Raw genomic sequence first — 17,639 nt, 5'->3', positions numbered from 1 at the left:
CCGAACCTGTACCTGCAGGTGAGTGTGTTCCCTTACATCCTGCTACACCTCTTGGTATACCTGTTTACCTATGTATTCACTCATCAATTAGTGTTTGTTAATAATATTGTTGCAGGAATGTCTGTGCCATAGTAATTACCATTGTTGCCCTTTTTCTTGCGTTCCTCTCCTCTTGGTGCCCTCCCAAGCCTTGGTCATGTTGTGTGGCCTTCCCCCATATAGTGTATTGCCTTTCCCTTCACCAATATTAACACATGTCTTCTATCTATTTGGCAGTTTTCTATCCCTCCCCCTCCCATCCCTGGTAATGATCAAAGAATTTATTCCTCCTTGTGCATAAACCTTTTTTTTGTTTCTTTATAATAGGGGTCTCATACAATATTTGTCCTTTTGTGATTGACTTATTCGACTCAGCATAATGTCCTCCAGGTTCATCCATGTTGTGAGATGTTTCGCGGATTTGTCATTCTTTATCATTATGTAGTATTCCATTTTGCATACTTACCACAGTTTGTTAATCCATTCATCTGTTGATGGGCACTTAAGTTGTTTCCATCTTACTGCTGTTGTGAACAATGCTGGAGTGAACATGCGTATGCATATGTCTATTCATGTCATGGCTCTTATTTAGGAGTGGGATTGCTGGGTCATATGGTATTCCTATTTCTAGCTTTTTAAGGAAGTGCCGTACTGTTTTCCATAGTGGTTGTACCATTTTACATTTGCATCAGCAGTAGATAATAGTTCCAGTCTCCCCACAACCTCTCCAGTGTTTGTTATTTTCTGTTAGTGCCAGTAATGTTTGGAATGAGATAGTATCTCATTGTGGTTTTGATTTGTGTCTCTAATGGGAGCCCTGGTGGAACAGTTGTTAAGAGCTAGGCTGCTAACTAAAAGGTTGGCAGTTTGAATCCACCGGCCACTCCTTGGAAACCCTGTGGGGCAGTTATACTCTGTCTTACAGTGTCATCGTGAGTCAGAATGAACTCGAATGCAATGAATTTGTGTTTTGAATGTCTAAAGGCCACGAGGAAACCCTGGTGGTGTAGTGGTTAAGTGCTATGGCTGCTGACGGAAGGGTTGGTGGTTCGAATCCACGAGGCACTCCTTGGAAACTATGGGGCAGTTCTCCTCTGTCCTGTAGGGTCACTATGAGTTGGAATTGACTCGACAGCAATGGGTTTGGTTTTGGTTTTTTTAATGGTCACGAGCATTTCTTCGTGTTTGTTAGCAGACTGAATGCCCTGTTTGGTGAAGTGTCTATTCATATCCTTTGCCTGTTTAATTGGATTCTTTGTCATTTTGTTGTTGAGCTTTTGAAGTTTTCTATAAATTTTAGAGATTAGACCCTTGTCAGATAAGTCGTAGCCAACTTTTTTTTTCTCAGTCTGTAGGTTCTCTTTTTACTCTTTTGGAGAAGTCTTTTGGTAAGTCTAAGTGTTTAACTTTTAGGAGGTTCCATTTATCTAGTTCATTTCCTGTTATTTGTGCATTTTTAGTTATGTTTGGAATTTATGCCATATGTTAGGACCCCTAGCATTGTCCCTATTTTTTCTTCCACGACCTTTATAGTTTTAGGTTTTATATTTAGGTCTTAATCTATTTTGAGTTAGTTTTTGTGTATAGTGTGAGGTATGGGCCCTGTTTCCTTTTTTTTTTTTTTTTTAAACAAACGGACATCCAGTTTTTCCAGCACCATTTTTTAAAGAGACTGTCTTTTCCTCATTTAATGGACTTTAGCCCTTAATGTCAAAAATCAGCTAATCATAGGTGGATGGATTTACATCTGGGTTCTTGGATCTGTTCCATTGCTGTATGTGTCTGTTGTACCAATACTTTATTTTTTTACTACGATGGCTGTATGGTATGTTTTGAGATCAGGTAGTATAAGGCCTCCTGCTTTTTCTTCTTCAATAATACTTTACTTATCTGGGGCCTCTTTCTTCTCTGTATAAAGTTGGTGATTAGTTTTTCCATCTCATTGAATAATGCTGTTAGAATTTAGATCTAAATTGCATTATAGCTACGGACTGCTTTGGGTAGTATTGACGTTTTCACAAAGTTGAGTCTTCCTATCCATGAACGTGGTATGTTTTTTCATTAGTGTAGGTCTTTTTTGGTTTCTGCAGTAGTGTTTTGTAGTTTTCTTTGTATAGATCTTTTATGTCCCTGGTTAGATTTATTCCTAAGTATTTTTTCTTGGTAGGGGGGGCTATCGTAAATGGTATTGGTTTCCTGATGTAGATTCTTAATTGTGCAAGCCAGTAGTTAACAGAATTCTAAAATGTGGTCTCTGCTAGCCGCAGCAGCTCTTACTTTCTCTCCGTGAGTATGGAAATCAGACTGACCATAGCTGAGATTCCAGATTTGTCATTTATTAACTGTGTCATCATTACCCACAGCCATTAGGTGGATTCTGACTCATAGTGACCCTACAGGGCAGAGTAGAATTGTCACAAAGGTTTTCCAAGGCTGTAAATCTTTATGAGAGCAAATTGCCTCATCTTTCTCCCACAGAGTGGCTGGTGGATTCGAACCACAGACCTTTTGGTTATCAGCTGAGTGCTTAATCACTGTGCCACCAGGGCTTCTTCCATATCATCGTAGTTAGTTATCTTCTCTGGGCCTGAGTTTCTTCATGTGTAAAATGGGGACCGTAAAGAGCCTGCCTCACATGATTGATGTGATGATTAAATGAGATGATGTATGTAAAGTGCCTGGCACTTGGTAGGGCCTGGGTGACCCCAGCCATTGAAGTTTGCTGGGCTTGCTTGTCAGATTCCTAACATAATTCCATCTTCATCTTTCTGGGGTGGTGAGGTTATTGGCATGGTCCAGTCATAGCACTTCAGGACTGCCCATCCATGTTTGGACTTTTTGGACCCCTTTCATCTGATCAGTAGGACAGCCTACAAGCAGGGCTCTAGCCCAGCTCCTCCACTCCCAGCCTCGGCTGTCTTGGTTGAGTTCCTTCACTTCTCTAAGCCTCGGTCTCCTCCCTATAATGTAGGAATAGCCCAGGGTTGCTGTGAGGATTGAGAAACTGATTGTAAAACACCTTGAGACATGACAGCACAAGGCAAAAGCTCAGTAAGTGACAGCTGATGTTATATAGGGGTCCCTGGGTGGTACAAATGGGTGATGTGCTGGCTGCTAACAGAAATGTTGTTGGTTCGAGTCTACCAAAGGCAGTTGAGAAGAAAGGCCTCGCAATCTACTTCTGAAAAATCAGCCATTGAAAGAGTGGGCCATAGGGTTCAGCCTTGGTAATCACTCCTTGCTTTAGGATACCTACTGTTGGAGAAAACGTCCAAAAAAACCTGTTGCCATTGATTCGATCCCGACTTATAGCAACCCTATAGGACAGAGTAGAACTGCCCCATAGGGTTTCCAAGGAGCAACTGGTGGATTTGGACCGCCTACCTTTTGGTTAGCAGCCTGAGCTCTTAACTACTGTGCCACCAGGGCTCCACTGCTGGAGAGAGGCCATGAGTTGAGCCGCTTAAACAGATTCAAGGCTCCAAAACAGTGAAGATGCAGGGACCCCAGGTATTACTTGACAAACACACGCTTTGCAGTCAGATGTTGCAGTTGTTAGCTGCTGTCAAGCTGACCCCTGACGCATGGCAGTCCTATGCACATGGAATGAAATGCTGCCTGGTCTCATTATTGGAATTTGCAGTTCTTTCACGAACTGTGTGTTTTCAGCTGACAAGCACAGAGCTTCAGGCACTGCAAGCCTCTCTAGGCTCAGCCTGGTCAGAGCCAGCTCATTTATGAAACCACCCCTCTCTAGAAGAGAACTGTGGTGGGGGGACAGGACCCTGAGGCCGAGGTGGTGCAATCCCGATTAAGAGCAGCACCTTTGAAATCAGAGAGACTGTGCTCAAATCCTGGCTCCTCCATATCTTAGCTGTGTGACCAACTAAGTGACACCACCTCTCAGCTCAGTTTCTCATCTGTAAAACTCCCAATAGTACCACTCTCATGGGGCTGTTGTAGAAGTTAAATAAGACAGTGAACGTGGAGTACCTGGCACAGGTGAGCTGCTTGCAGTCGGTAACTCTTATAATTTTATTAAAGGAATGCCAGCTGCTGCTTCATCTCCTCCTCATCTGCAGATCGTATTGCAGACTTTCAACTGAACAGTGAATAATACAGATGCCCTAATATTTGGCTCTTGAAATGCTCGTGTGTGCCCATATGCCTCCACTCACCAGCTGTGCCAACCTGGGCAAGTTACTTCTTTTGTTCTCAGTTTCCAAATCTATGAAATTGAGGTTAAAAAAAAGCCCCTACCACACACGATTGTTGTGAGGATTAAATTAATATTTAGAACTCTTAGACTGGTGCTTGGTAGATAATAAAACCAGACCCATTGCCTTCAAGTCAATTCCAACTCATAGCGACCCTATAGAACAGAGTAGAACTGCCCCATAGAATTTCCAAGGAGCAGCTGGTGAATTTGAACTACCAACCTTTTGGTTAGCAGGCATAGATCTTAACTACTGCACCACGAGGGCTCCTGGCACATAATAAAAAAAACAAAACCCATTGCCATCGAGTTGATTCCAACTCATAGTGAGTGACCCTATAGGACAGAGTTGAACTGTCCCATAGAGTTTCCAAGGAGCACCTGGTGGATTTGAACTACTGACCTTTTGGTTAGCAGCCATAGCTCTTAACCACTACATCACCAGGGCTTCCAGCTCATAATAAAACCCCCAAAACACAAAACCCACTGCCGTTGAGTCAATTCCAACTCATAGTGACCCTATAGGACAGAGTAGAACTGCCCCATAGAGTTTCCAAGGAGCACCTTGTGGATTTGAACTACCGACCTTTTGGTTAGCAGCTATATCCCTTAACCACTACGCCACCAGGGTTTCCAGCACATTATAAGAACACGCCAAGTGCTAGTTGTCATTATCTTAGCATACTGTGTGAAGTTGGTGTTGTCATCCATTCTATAGCCATCTGTATTTTGACATAAAACCATGTTTCTCCTCAATATTTCTTTGAGTAAAATTGACATTTTGGGAAGCTGTACCATATTTTTATCACGTGCTTTTGCAAGGCCCATCACCCAGCCAATTTCACAAGGAGTCACGCACGTGCACGTGCACACATACACACGCACGTGCAGACACACACATTTTGAGAAGGCCATGCTACACGGTGCTGCTTCCCAAATGGTCTGAAACCAAGGCTTTTACCTTGGAGGGCTGCCAGCCTATGCTCCCGCCCACTCGGCATGCTCTGTGGAGTCAGGCAAGACAAGGGTGATTGCTTTTTGGGAGCAGCAGCAGCAGCAGGGTATCCCATGGCAAAGCTGACCAGGGAGCAAGTCCTAGCTCCAGCTCTTTACTGAAGTCCGAGCATCAGAGCCTGGGTCCCAGCCCTGGTTCTGTCTCCTCCTTGGTGTGCTACCTTGGGCAAATAGCTTCACCTGAGTCTCAGCTTTCTCATCTGTGAAGGGGGACTAATCATTTCTATTTTTCAGGGTTGTTGCAAGGATTAGAGAAAATGCATAAAAATTGTAGGGCACATAGTCATTGCACCATAAATGAGAGCTCTTTAAAGCCTGACTTTTTTTTTTTTTTTTAACTCAGTAAAGGCCATATTTTATATATTCCTTAATAAAATGAGGCTAACCTCTGCATTTTTTTTTTTTTTTTAACCTCTGCAGAAAGTCCCTGGGCAGTGCAAACAGTTAACGTGCTTGGCTGCTAATCAAAAGGTTGGAGGTTCAAGTCCACCCAGAGGTGCCTCAAAAGAAAGGCTTGACAATCTGCTTCCAAAAAATCATGCACTGAAAAGCCAATGGAGCACAGTTCTACTCTGACACACATGGGGTCACCATGAGTTGGAATCAACTCAATGGCAACTGGTATGTCTATGTGCCTTATGTAATTAGCAGACTTTATTGCTTTTTAACACATCTGTTAATTCAATAAAAGGTGTTTTCCCCTAAAATTATTATATTTTATATTTTGTTTTTATTTTACAATATCTGGGCCTATCATTAAGCACACTGAACCTCAGTTTCCTTATCTGTAAAATGGGTCAAAAAGGCCTTCTTCACAGGGTTGTTTTGAGAATTTGGTGAGATGGTAGATAGAAAAGCCTTTGTAGATTGTAAAGTCGAACAAATGTAAGAGATTATTTTTTTTTTTATTATCGTTGTTGCTTCTCCTTCCCTCTCACTAGACTGAATTCTCAAAGACAGGAAGGAGTTTTATTTGCTTTTGTATTCCCAGCTGTGAATATTAAGTAATAAGCTTGATAATAACAGTGATGCCAATAAGAACTTTCTTTTACTGAGAACTTACTGCATGCAAGTCTCTGGGCAAAGTGCATCATAATGGAAGGATAAGTGATGGACATTTAAAAGTTTTTGTTTACCCTCGGGTTATTTAAACCTGAAGGAGCTGTTTTGCCTTTCCCTTGGGCAAGTTCTATCTTTCGTACTGCAGACAAATCAATTTTATTCTTGGGCAATCCAGTTGGATAACAATAATAGCCATCCTCAGTTTCCTTAGCTATCAAATGGGGCTAATGTCTGACTTACATTCTATAAAGGTGTCCCATAAATGACGAAAAAAAATTTTTTTTTTTTTTTTAGCTTTCCCTTATTCCTTCCTTTCCTCCCCACTTACACATGCCCTTCCCTTGGAGAAGCAGGTGATGACAGGGGAAGATGATTAGACTGGGCAGCAGGGAGCTGGGTCCCTTCACCTCTCTGGGCTTCTGTTTCTACTTGGCACATGTGGGAATCTTTTGGGAATAATCCTATGATTCTGAGCCCATCCACAGCCCAGCTTAAGTCCTGCCTCCTCCAGAAAACCTCCCTTAACTGCCATAGCACCAAGGACTCAGCCCGCACAAAACACCACATGCCCCTACCATCATGTGTTGTGCATTCCAACTAGATTTAACTCCAAGAAGGAGGGCAATGTGTTAGTGGTTTGATTTCTGTTTTTCCAAGTACTTATCATCATTTCATCTTTCATAAACTTTGAAAGTCCCCAATCACAGATGAGGCAGCTGAACCCGGACAGAACGGCCTTGGCTAAGGCCACAGAATAGGTGGCAGAGCCAGATGTACGACCCAAGACATGCTAGGAACTCATCCGAATTCTGGTACTCTCTGAATACCTTCTCAGCCCCAGACTTCTGCCTGGTGCTTTATATACATACTCTCATTTCTTCCTTACAACAATTTTATAAAATAGATGTTGTCCCCACTTTCCAGATGGGTAAACGGAGACTTGAATAGGTAAAATAACTTGCCCAAGATCACACAGCCAGCAAAGGGGCAGGATTAAGATTTGCCTGTCGCTATGATGCTGAACAAGTTTCAGAAGAGCCTCCTAGACTAAGACAGACTAGGAAGAAAGGCCGGGTGATCTACTTGCCAAAATCACACAGCGAGTCACGATCTGATCCACTACGGATAGTGAAGATGGCACAGGACCAGGCAGCATTTCATTCCACTTGCATGAGATTGCCATGAGTCAGGGACCCACGTGATGGCAGCTGTAACTGCAACAACAACTAACTCCAAAGTGTGTGTGTTTTCATGTCATACCTGCGGACCCTGCATCTTTGTTGTTTTGGAGACTTGCATGTGTTTAAGTGGCCCAACTGACAGCCTCTCTGTGACAGTAGGGCTGTACCCTAAAGCAAGGAGTGAGGAGCAAGGCTAAACCCCATGGCCCACTCTCTCAGCCCCAGTGCAGTCGCCGGGGCACACATGGCCTCTGGAACAGCAATGATCTGTACCGGGTGCTTCCCCAGTCCCCAAAGCCCATTGTCTCCCCAGGAGACAATACAGATAAAGGACTCAGCCTAATGGGCTGCCTGCATCAATCTGTAACCATGGAAACCCCTAGGGAGACAATTCCAAAGTCCTCCCTGCCACCCCCTACCCTGCAGCTGTGGCTCCAGGAACCCAGCCCCCAGCAGGAGGGGAATTGCTGATAATTGCCACCCCACCACCACCAAATGAGGCACAACTGGTCCCCCCTCCCAGAGCCGGCATTTGCAGAGAAGCCTAGGATGGGTTTAAAGCCTAAGCCTTATTTCTTTTGCAAGAAGGTCAGATCCTCAAGGATCAGCACTAGTGAGCTCTGTCCTTGATCCCAGGATTGGGCCCAGGGAAAAAAGGGCTCAGTCGAATTCTTAACCGTTGAACCAGACCTCTGGGAAGGGCTTAGGTCTTCAGCGCGTGACTGCCCTCTTGTGGCCAGTTGCTGCAATTGTCAGTTGTGGTTCTGGAGAACAACAACGACCTCTTTTTCCTTTGGTATGTACTTTGTTCTGGACACCCACGCATACTAGATCTAATCCTCACAACCACCCTGTAAGGTGGGTGTCCTTATCCTACTTACACATGCTTAGGCCAAGGCTTACAGAGGCGATCCAGAAGGAAGAATAGGAGAGCGACTGGGAGGGTGTACCTAGACCGTTGTTGCTGTAGGCCATCAAGTCGCTTCTGACTCATAGCAACCCCATGTGACAGAATAGAAATGCCCCATAAGGTTTTCTAGGCTGTAATCTTTATGGAAGGAGCCCTGGTGGTGCAGTGGTTAAACCAATCAACTGCTAACCAAAAGGGCAGCCGTTCAAAACCACCAGTGGCTCCATGGGAGAAAAATAGGGCAGTCTGCTTCCGTAGGGATTTAGAGCCTTGGAAACCCTATGGGGTGGCTATGAGTCAGAATCGACTCTGTGGCAGTGGGTGGGGTAATCTTTATGGAGGCAGATCACCAGGTGTTTCTCCTGCAGAGCTGCTGGGTGGGTTCAAACTGCCAACTTCTGGTTAACAGCTAAGTGCTTAACCATTGTACCACCAGGGCTCCTGAACCCAAGCTGCTCTGGTTCAAAACTGGCTCTGCCATCCCTGTCCCTGCGGGCTTGGGCAAATTACCTAATGGCTCTGAGTCTCAGTTTTCTCAGCTGTAAAGTGGGGATGATAATAATACATACCTCATAGGGATGTCATGAGTTAAGATACATAAACCTTCAGAGTGATGACCAGCACATAGTGAAAGAATAATATTCCCAAACCTGACATGCCTTAAGCTGTATGCACTCAGGCATATCTCTGCGTTGCTCTGAGCCTCAGTTCCTTCACATGTCAAATGGGGCTAACCATAGCTTCCTCATAGGGCTGTTGTGATAACGGAAGTGGATCTGGGGTGTGAATGTGCTTTGCTCTTCTTAGCAATATTTTTCCCCCTTTTTAAAAAAACTGTGCTTTAAGTGCAAGTTTACAGTTTAAGTCAGTTTCTCATACAAAAACTTATACACACTTTGTTACGTGACCCTAGTTGCTCTCCCTATAATGTGACAGCACACTCCTCCTCTCCACCCTGTATTTCCCATGTCCATTCAACCAGCTCCTGTCCCCTTCTGCCTTCTCATCTCGCCTCTGGACAGTAGCTGCCCATTTAGTCTCATATCTACTTGAGCTAAGAAGCACATTCTTCACCAGTATCATTTTGTGTCTTGTAGTCCAGCCTAATCTTTGAGGAGCCGGGTTTGGGAATGGTTTTCATTGTGGGCTAACAGAGAATCCACGGGCCATGTCCTCTGGGGTCCCTCCAGTCTCAGTCAGACCATCAAGTCTGGTCTTTTTACTAGAATTTGAGTTCTGCACCCCACTTTTCTCCCACTCCATCAGGGACTCTCTGATGTGTTCCCTGTCAGGCCAGGCAGACTGAAGAAGAATTGACACCTTGGAACTGTGGTGTTGGCAAAGAATATTGAATGTACCATGGACTGCCAAAAGAATGAACAAATCTGTCTTGGAAGAAGTACAACCAGAATGCTCCTTAGAAGCAAGGATGGCAAGACTGCATCTTACATACTTTGGACATATTGTCAGGAGGGATCAGTCCCTGGAGAAGGACATCATGCTTGGTAGAGTACAGGGTCAGCAGAAAAGAGGAAGACCCTCAACGAGATGGATTGACACAGTGGCTGCAACAATGGGCTCAAGCATAACAACAATTGTAAGGATGGTTCAGGACTGGGCAATGTTTCATTCTGTGGTACATAGTGTTGCTATGAGTCGCAACCAACTTGACAGCACCTAACAACAACAGGCACCACCTAGTTCTGGTCTCAGGCTGATGGAGTCTCTGGTTTATGTGGCTCTTTCTGTCTCTTGGGCTCATATTTTCCTTATGTCTTTGGTGTTCTTCATTCTCCTTTGCTCCATGTGGGCTGAGACCAATTCACACATCTTAGATGGCTGCTTGCCAGCTTTTAAGACCCCAGACACCACTCACCAAAGTGGGATGCAGAAGGTTTTCTTAATAAACTTTGTTATGCTAGTTGACCTAGATGTCCCCTGAAACCACCGTCTTAGCAACATTTTGATCTGTCCATGGGGAGGGATGATCGTGGGAGCTGGGCATGGTTAGAAAGTGCTAAGAAGCTATGCTCCACTCTCCGGGGACCCTGACCTCCTTGGCCTCACAAGGCCCCCACCTCAGCATTTTCCCCCATGCAGAGTCACAAAGAGGCTCTGAGAGTGGCTAGAGACTTTCCTGGAAGAGGTTGTAAGTCATCTTTCAGCTATTCAAAAAATCTTTCAATGAGTTCAGGTCAATGAGCAATTCTTATGTTTCTGTGATGAACACTGGGCTGAATACTGAGTTGTAAAGACAAAGAAGACTGGGAGCAGCTTAGTGGTTAAGAGCTGCTAACCAAAAGGCTGGCAGTTCAAATCCACCAGCTGCTCCTTGGAAACTCTATGGGGCAGTTCTACTCTGTCCTATAGGGTCGCTGTGAGTCGGAATCGACTTGGAGGCAGTGGGTTTGGATTTCTTTTTTTTTTTTTGGTTTAGGAGTAGCTTAAATCTGGGGGGAAGACAGAATATGAAAAAAAAAAAAAAAAAAACAACTGTAATTGCAACACAAAGTGGTGATAGACCGAGATTCCTAACAGGATTTGGGGAGCAGGGGTCAGGGTCGGCTTCCGAAAGGTGGATGTTATAAGCTATCACCACCCTTACTGTGACCAACACCACCTGGATTCCAAAGACCCAGGATCCTTTTTTCTTTTTACAGTCAAATGTGCATGTATACACACCCTACAGGACTTTTTTTTTTTTTTTTTAATTGTGCTTTAGGTGAAAGTTTACAGCTCAAGTTAGTTTCTTGTACAAAAATTTATACACACATTGTTATGTGACCCTAGTTGCTATTGCTATATAATGTGGCAGCACACTTCCTGTTTTCATCCTACATTTCTCGTGTCCATTCAGCCAGCTCCTGTCCCTTTCTATCTTCTCGATGCACCTCTGGACAGGAGCTGCCCATTTTGTCTCCTGCATCTACTTGAACTAAGAAGCACACTCTTCACAAGTATCTTTTTATGTCTTACAGTCCAGTCTAATCTTCGTCTGAAGAGTTGGCTCTGGGAATGGTTTTAGTTCTGGGTTAACACAGAGTCCAGGGGCCATGTCTTCTAGTCTCAGTCAGACCACCAAGTCTGGCAAATACTGAGTATCTTGCTTATCGTATTTCAAAAGAGTTTTCTGAGTCTTATTTTTCAATGCTAGTAAATGATCTGCATTCTTGACTTTGCTCCCGTAGATTTCAATTATTCTAAAGAATGTTTATTGAATGTAGTTTCAGATCATGTGTGGATATAGGGTACACAGCACTCTCAATGACTTATTTATTGAGTTTAAAGAAAGAATGGGAGGAAGTAACTGGGTCGGTGCAGGACTTTCCTGATAGAAGAGGAGCAGAGAAGCATGCCAAGAGGAGAGAACAGTGAACAGGGAGAACAGGGAGGCTGGAGGAGGCGGCTGAAGTAGTGTTTGGTCAGAATCCAAGGTCCACCAGTGAAGGTGGCTGAGGGCACAGGGCCTGGTAGAGGGTCAAGGGGTGGCTAGGTCATGGCGGGGAGCTACTGACAGACTTTAAGCTAGACAGTGACTAGGTCTGGTGTGCGTTTTAAAGAGATCTCACAGGAAAATGGCGGCAGGGAGGGTGATAAACTGATAATCACAGGAATTGAGGGTGGTACGTCCCCAAGCTGCCCCAGGTCCCTCCATTGGAACCTGAATCCAGTCACCCTCCTCCAACATGGGGCTGCCTCCAGAGACTCAATATCTGTGAAAAACATCCCCTGGGGCTGGAAACATCTGGAAAGAATCTGGCCAGCCTGGAAGCTCTGGCCTTCCCAGCGGGGCTGCATCTTTCACATCCTTTGTCTCCTCCTCAAACCCGTAGGGGGCTCACTTGTTGACTGGAAGATGGACAGCCTCTCAGGCTTTTGGCTGACACTGGAGTTCACCTCTAGGTGGCATCCTTAATCCTCAAACCTCACCAACTTCCACCCCAAGGCCCATGAGAAAAGAAAAAGGTTTCTGAGGTCAGACATCCCTGCATGATGCAAATTGTTAATGTGCTTGTCTGCTAACCAATGGTTTGGTCATTCAGAGGCACCTCAGAAGAAAGACCTGGCAATCTGCTTCTGTATAATCAGCCACTGAAAACCCTGCAGAGCATGGTTCTACTCTGGCCCCCGTGGGTTGCAATGGTGGCAACTGGTAAGCAGGCCAGGTCAGGAGCTGTAGGCACATCCCTTGAACTGCACAGCTACCCTCCAGGTGCATATTATTATCTCCATTTGATGGTTGAAAACACTAAGGCTTAGAGAGGCGAAGTCGTTGGTCCAAAGTCACACAGATAGGTGGGGACTTGGCCTCTCTGAGTCTCAGTTTCCTCGTCTGTGTAATGAAACAGACCCACCCTCTTTCTTATGGCACGACTGTTTTAAGGACCAGAGAGCAAGAGATAAGGCACATGGAGCCTTTAGCAGAGTGCCTGGCACAGGAAACTCTCAATACATTTTTTTTTATTGAGATAGAATTCATACACGACAAAATTCGCCCTTTGAAAGTATACAGTCCAGTGGTTTTTAGTCGTGCGACCATCACCACTCCCTAATTCCAGGACACTTTCAGGACCTCAGAAAGAAACCCTGTACCTATTAGCAGTGACTCCCCACTCTCCCCGCCTCACAGCCCCTGAGAACCACTCGTCAAATTTCTGTCTCTCTAGATTTGCCTATTCTGGACTTTTCATAGAAATGGAATCATACAATATTTGGCCTTTGGTGTCCGACTTCTTTCACACAGCTAAATATTTTAAATATTCATCCATGTTGTAGCATGAATCAGAATTTTGTTCCTTTTTATGGCTGAATAATATTCCAATGTATGGATATACAACATTTAGTTTATCCATTCATCAGTTGATGGACTTTTGGGTTGTTCCCGTTTTTTGGCTATTATGAATAATGCTGCTGTGAACATTCACATATACATTTTTGTGTGAACATATACACGTAAATGAATGGTACACGGAAATGCTGGGTCATATGGTAACTCTGTGTCTCACTTTGTGAGGAAATGCCAGACTGGTTTCCAAAGAGGCTGGACCATTTAACATCCCCACCAGCAATGTATGAGGGTTCCAATTTCTCTACATCCTCACCAACACTTGTTATCGTCCATCTTTTTTATTGTAACCATCCTAATGGCTATGAAATGGTATCTCACTGTGGTTTGGATTTTCATTTTCCTAATGACTAATGATGTTGAGCATATTTTTATGTGCTTATTGGTCATCCATATGTCTTCTTTGGAGAAATGGCTTTACAAATCCTTTGCCCTCACAATATATTTTGGAGATATATATATATATACACACATATATATGCGTGTGTGTGTGTGTGTATATATATATATATATATATATATATATATATATATAGTATTCAGGAAATCCTGGTGGCATAGTGATTAAGTGCTATGGCTGCTAACCAAAATGTTGGCAGTTCGACTCCACCAGGTGCTCCTTGGAAACTCTATGGGGGCAGTTCTACTCTGTCCTGCAGGGTTGCTATGAGTAGGAATCGACGCAACGGGTTTGGTTTTTTGTTTTTTTATATAGTATTTAAACCCTAGATCTACTTCAACTATCACGCTAACACAACAGCCCTAGGAGGCATCCATGAATAGCCCCGTTTTACAGGTGAAGGAAATGAGGCCGAGTAGGGTAGCGATATGCCTGAGGGCACACAGCTTGAGCAGCTGTCAGGACCCAGAAATTTTATTTATTTAACAAACATTCCTATAGTATTTACTATGTGCTGATCACTGTTCCAAAGACCCCATGAATCTTACATTTCAAGAATTTTCTAGCAAAAGTGGAAAATTCAGTAGCAGAATTTCTCTGAAGCAACGACGTTTCTTTTTTTTCAATTTTAATTATGTTTTCTCTCCATTTATCAAAGAAATACATGTTTATTGTGGAAGGTTTGGAAGACTGTACAGAGAAGCATGAAGCAGACAGAGCACAGCTTTCCCTCCCTTCTTTCCTTGGCTTCTCCCTGAGTTTGGATTCATGTGAACAGGTGACACACTGGGAGCCTGGAACAGGAGGTCTGTACCTTTGGGAAGCTTGTCAAGGATTTTGTGTTCTGCTAGAGAGAATTTGGAGCAGAGGGTATCTAACACAATTTTTTAGCAGAGAGATACACCAGCTGGAATGGAAGTTTGGTTTGGGGGCTTTTCTAGGGCAGTTTGGGCCTGGCTGGAGCAGGGCCTTCCTCACTTCCCAGCTGTGCAGCTTCAGGGAAGTCACCTAATGACTTCTTATCTGTAAAATGGGGCTAAGCATCCCTAACTCATCTGGTTGTGGGGTCTGCTCTTTCCATCCCCAATAACATCTACAGCACTGGAACCCCCGGTTCATTGGCAGAACTTACCCTCCTTCACATGGGGCTCTGCGGCTGAGGTCTTTGTTCAAAATAGCCCATTGCCTTAGGAGATCTGGGTTCAGATCCTAGTTTCATCTTTAACCAGCCCTTCCTTGGTCAAGTCCCTTCATATGTTTGAACCTCAGTTTCTTCATCTGTCCGTATTGAACCTATGTTAAAGGATAGTTAGGAGGTTTCAACAGAATAGTGCATGTAAAGTGCTTAGCCAGGTGCTTCACCCCGAGGAAGTGCTCAGGAAATGTGAGCTGTTGTCATCATCATTGACTCAGGGGAAGAGGGCACAAAGGTAAAAAAATGGTTTGAAGTTTTATTGAGTGTCCTACTCCAGACTTTGCTCTTGGTAGTCCACCATTTGAGCTGGGCTTGAAGGGTGGACCAGATTGGGGCACATGAGATGGAGGGGAGGAGGAGTATCCCAGGTAAGGAGCCTTGTAAGCAAAGCCTGGGAGGCGGGAAAGTATAGAGCAAGTATGGAAGACTACAAGCATTTTAGTCTGGTTCAGTGTGAAGGCCTCTTCTCTCCATCACACAAACCTTAGCTAAAATGCATTAAGTACCTACTAGGCAAGAGCTGAAGAGCTCTGGTGGTACAACGGTTAAGTGCTTGGCTGTTAACCTCAAGGTGAGTGGTTTGAACCCACCAACTGCTCCACTGGAGAAAAGACCTGGTGATCTTTTCCTGTAAAGATTACTATTACCATCAAGTCGATTCCAACTCATAGCGACCCTATATGACAGAGCAGAACTGCCCCACGGGGTTTTCAAGGTTAAAATCTTTATGGAAGCAGACTGCCACATCTTTCTCCCACGGAGCGGCTGGTGGGTTTGAACAGCCAACATTTTAGTTAGCAGCCGAACTCTTAACCACTGAGCCACCAGGGCTCCTTCCATAAAGATTAAAACAAAACCAGCCTAGGAAATGCTATGGGGCAGTTCTCCTCTGTCCTGTAGGGTCGCTATGAGTCAGAATTGACACAACGGCATAAAGCAACGACAACAGGCAATTGGAAATCACCCAGAGGTGCCTTAGAAGACAGGCCTGGCGATCTGCTTGTGGGTGGTCACAGGTTTGAACTCTCTAAGGAGCACTTCTACTCAGCACACATGGGGTCGCCATGAGTCACATCGACTTGACAGCAACTAACACCAAAATGCAAACTGCACACCTCCCCCCAGAGTCCCTGGGTAGTACACATGGTTAACGCGCTTGGCTGCTAACCAAAAGGTTGGATGTTGGAGTCCACCCAGTGGTGCCTTGGGAGAAAGGCCTGGTAAGCTACTTCTGAAAAACCAGCCATTGAAAACCCTATGGAGCATGGTTCTACTCTAACACACATGGGGTCACCATGAGTCGGAACTGACTTGAAGGCAACGGTACATGCCCAGCACCCCATAAGGATTTTACATCTAACACTCGATTGAATCAACTCGACAACAACGGGTTTTTTGGTTTAGTAATCCCAGAGGTCACTTTTGCCACCCCATTTCAAAGATGAGAAAATTGAGGCTCACAGAGATTAGGTAACTTGGCTAAGGTCACAACTGTAGGAATAGATGGGACAGGAATTCAAACTCAAGGAAACAGCTTTCAGATCTGTGTGCCCCACACCTCTTGCAAGAATTAGTTCCCAGGCAGTGAAACTCTAAAGCTAGCCCGAGCTCCCGAAACTCAACCGCAGAGAGCTGGCTCGCAGCTCCCTTGCTGGCTTGCTTCTCTCCTCTCAGCCCCACCCTACCACCCCCATTTCCCTCCCTGGCCCTGGGGCCCTGCTTCTTCCCCAAACCTGCTCTGCCACAATTCCTTCCAGGTTCCTTCATCTGTAAAATGGGGATAATGATAGTGCCTGTCTCAGAGAGGTGTCGTGAGGATCAGAGCTGATGCTCCAGGTGAAGTGCTTGGAACCCAGCACATAGTAGGCTGTCAAACATTAGCAATCATCATCACCACCATCATTTCAATAGTGTCTCTGAAGTTCTGTGAAATTAAAAAAAACAAAAAACAAAACTGATGGTATTATCCCTATTTGATGGTTGAGAAACCTGAGGTTAAGAGAGGTGGAGCAGCTGCCTGTCCTGGGTTGCTCAGCTAGGAAGTGGAGAGTGGAGACTTGAATTGGGGCCTTCTGACTTGGACTTCAGATCTCATTAACATCTGCCACTCTCTACTGGGAAGATGAGTGAATCATATCATCAATATTTATTTTGCATGCTAAGCCAGGTCCTAGATGCTGAGAGGTATCCAAAGAAGGATATGACCTGGACCCTACAGAGGGCTTTGAACCTAACTGATAAAAAAGGGATGAAAACAAAGTCTTGGAACATGAGGCAGAACATACTAAAGTTCCAGAGAGGGCCAGAAGCACTCTGACTGAGAGATGGCAGACAGGCAGGGAAGACTTCCTGAAGGAGGTACAATTTAAGCTGGGCCTTAAAAGACCAGTGAGATATGTAGACTGGAGTGAAGGGGTCTGTGTAGTGGAGATAAGGCCAGAGATGGAATAACAGCTGCCATTTCTCAGGTTTCCTAGGAGCCAGGCTCTGTGCTGAGAGCTTTACGTGCATTATCTCATGAGATTCCCCGACAATCCTATGAGGTGGGTGTTACTAGGGATGAGAAAAACAAGGCTCAGAGACTAGAAAACTAGCATGGGATCACAGCTAGTAAGTGGCAGGGCCTGGGTTTGAACCCAGGGCTGTTTGCTCTAAAGCTTGGGTTCTTAAGCTTCATCATGCATTCTGGCTACGTTGTTCTCACAATCTGACCAGTTATTAAACTGGGGAAGGACTCTGGAGGGCCTTGAATGCCAGGCTTAGACTTGCATAAAAA

This window comes from Loxodonta africana, chromosome 3, assembly GCF_030014295.1.
Source record: "Loxodonta africana isolate mLoxAfr1 chromosome 3, mLoxAfr1.hap2, whole genome shotgun sequence".
NCBI classification, from domain to species: Eukaryota; Metazoa; Chordata; class Mammalia; order Proboscidea; family Elephantidae; genus Loxodonta; species Loxodonta africana.
This window is presented reverse-complemented; position numbering follows the sequence as displayed.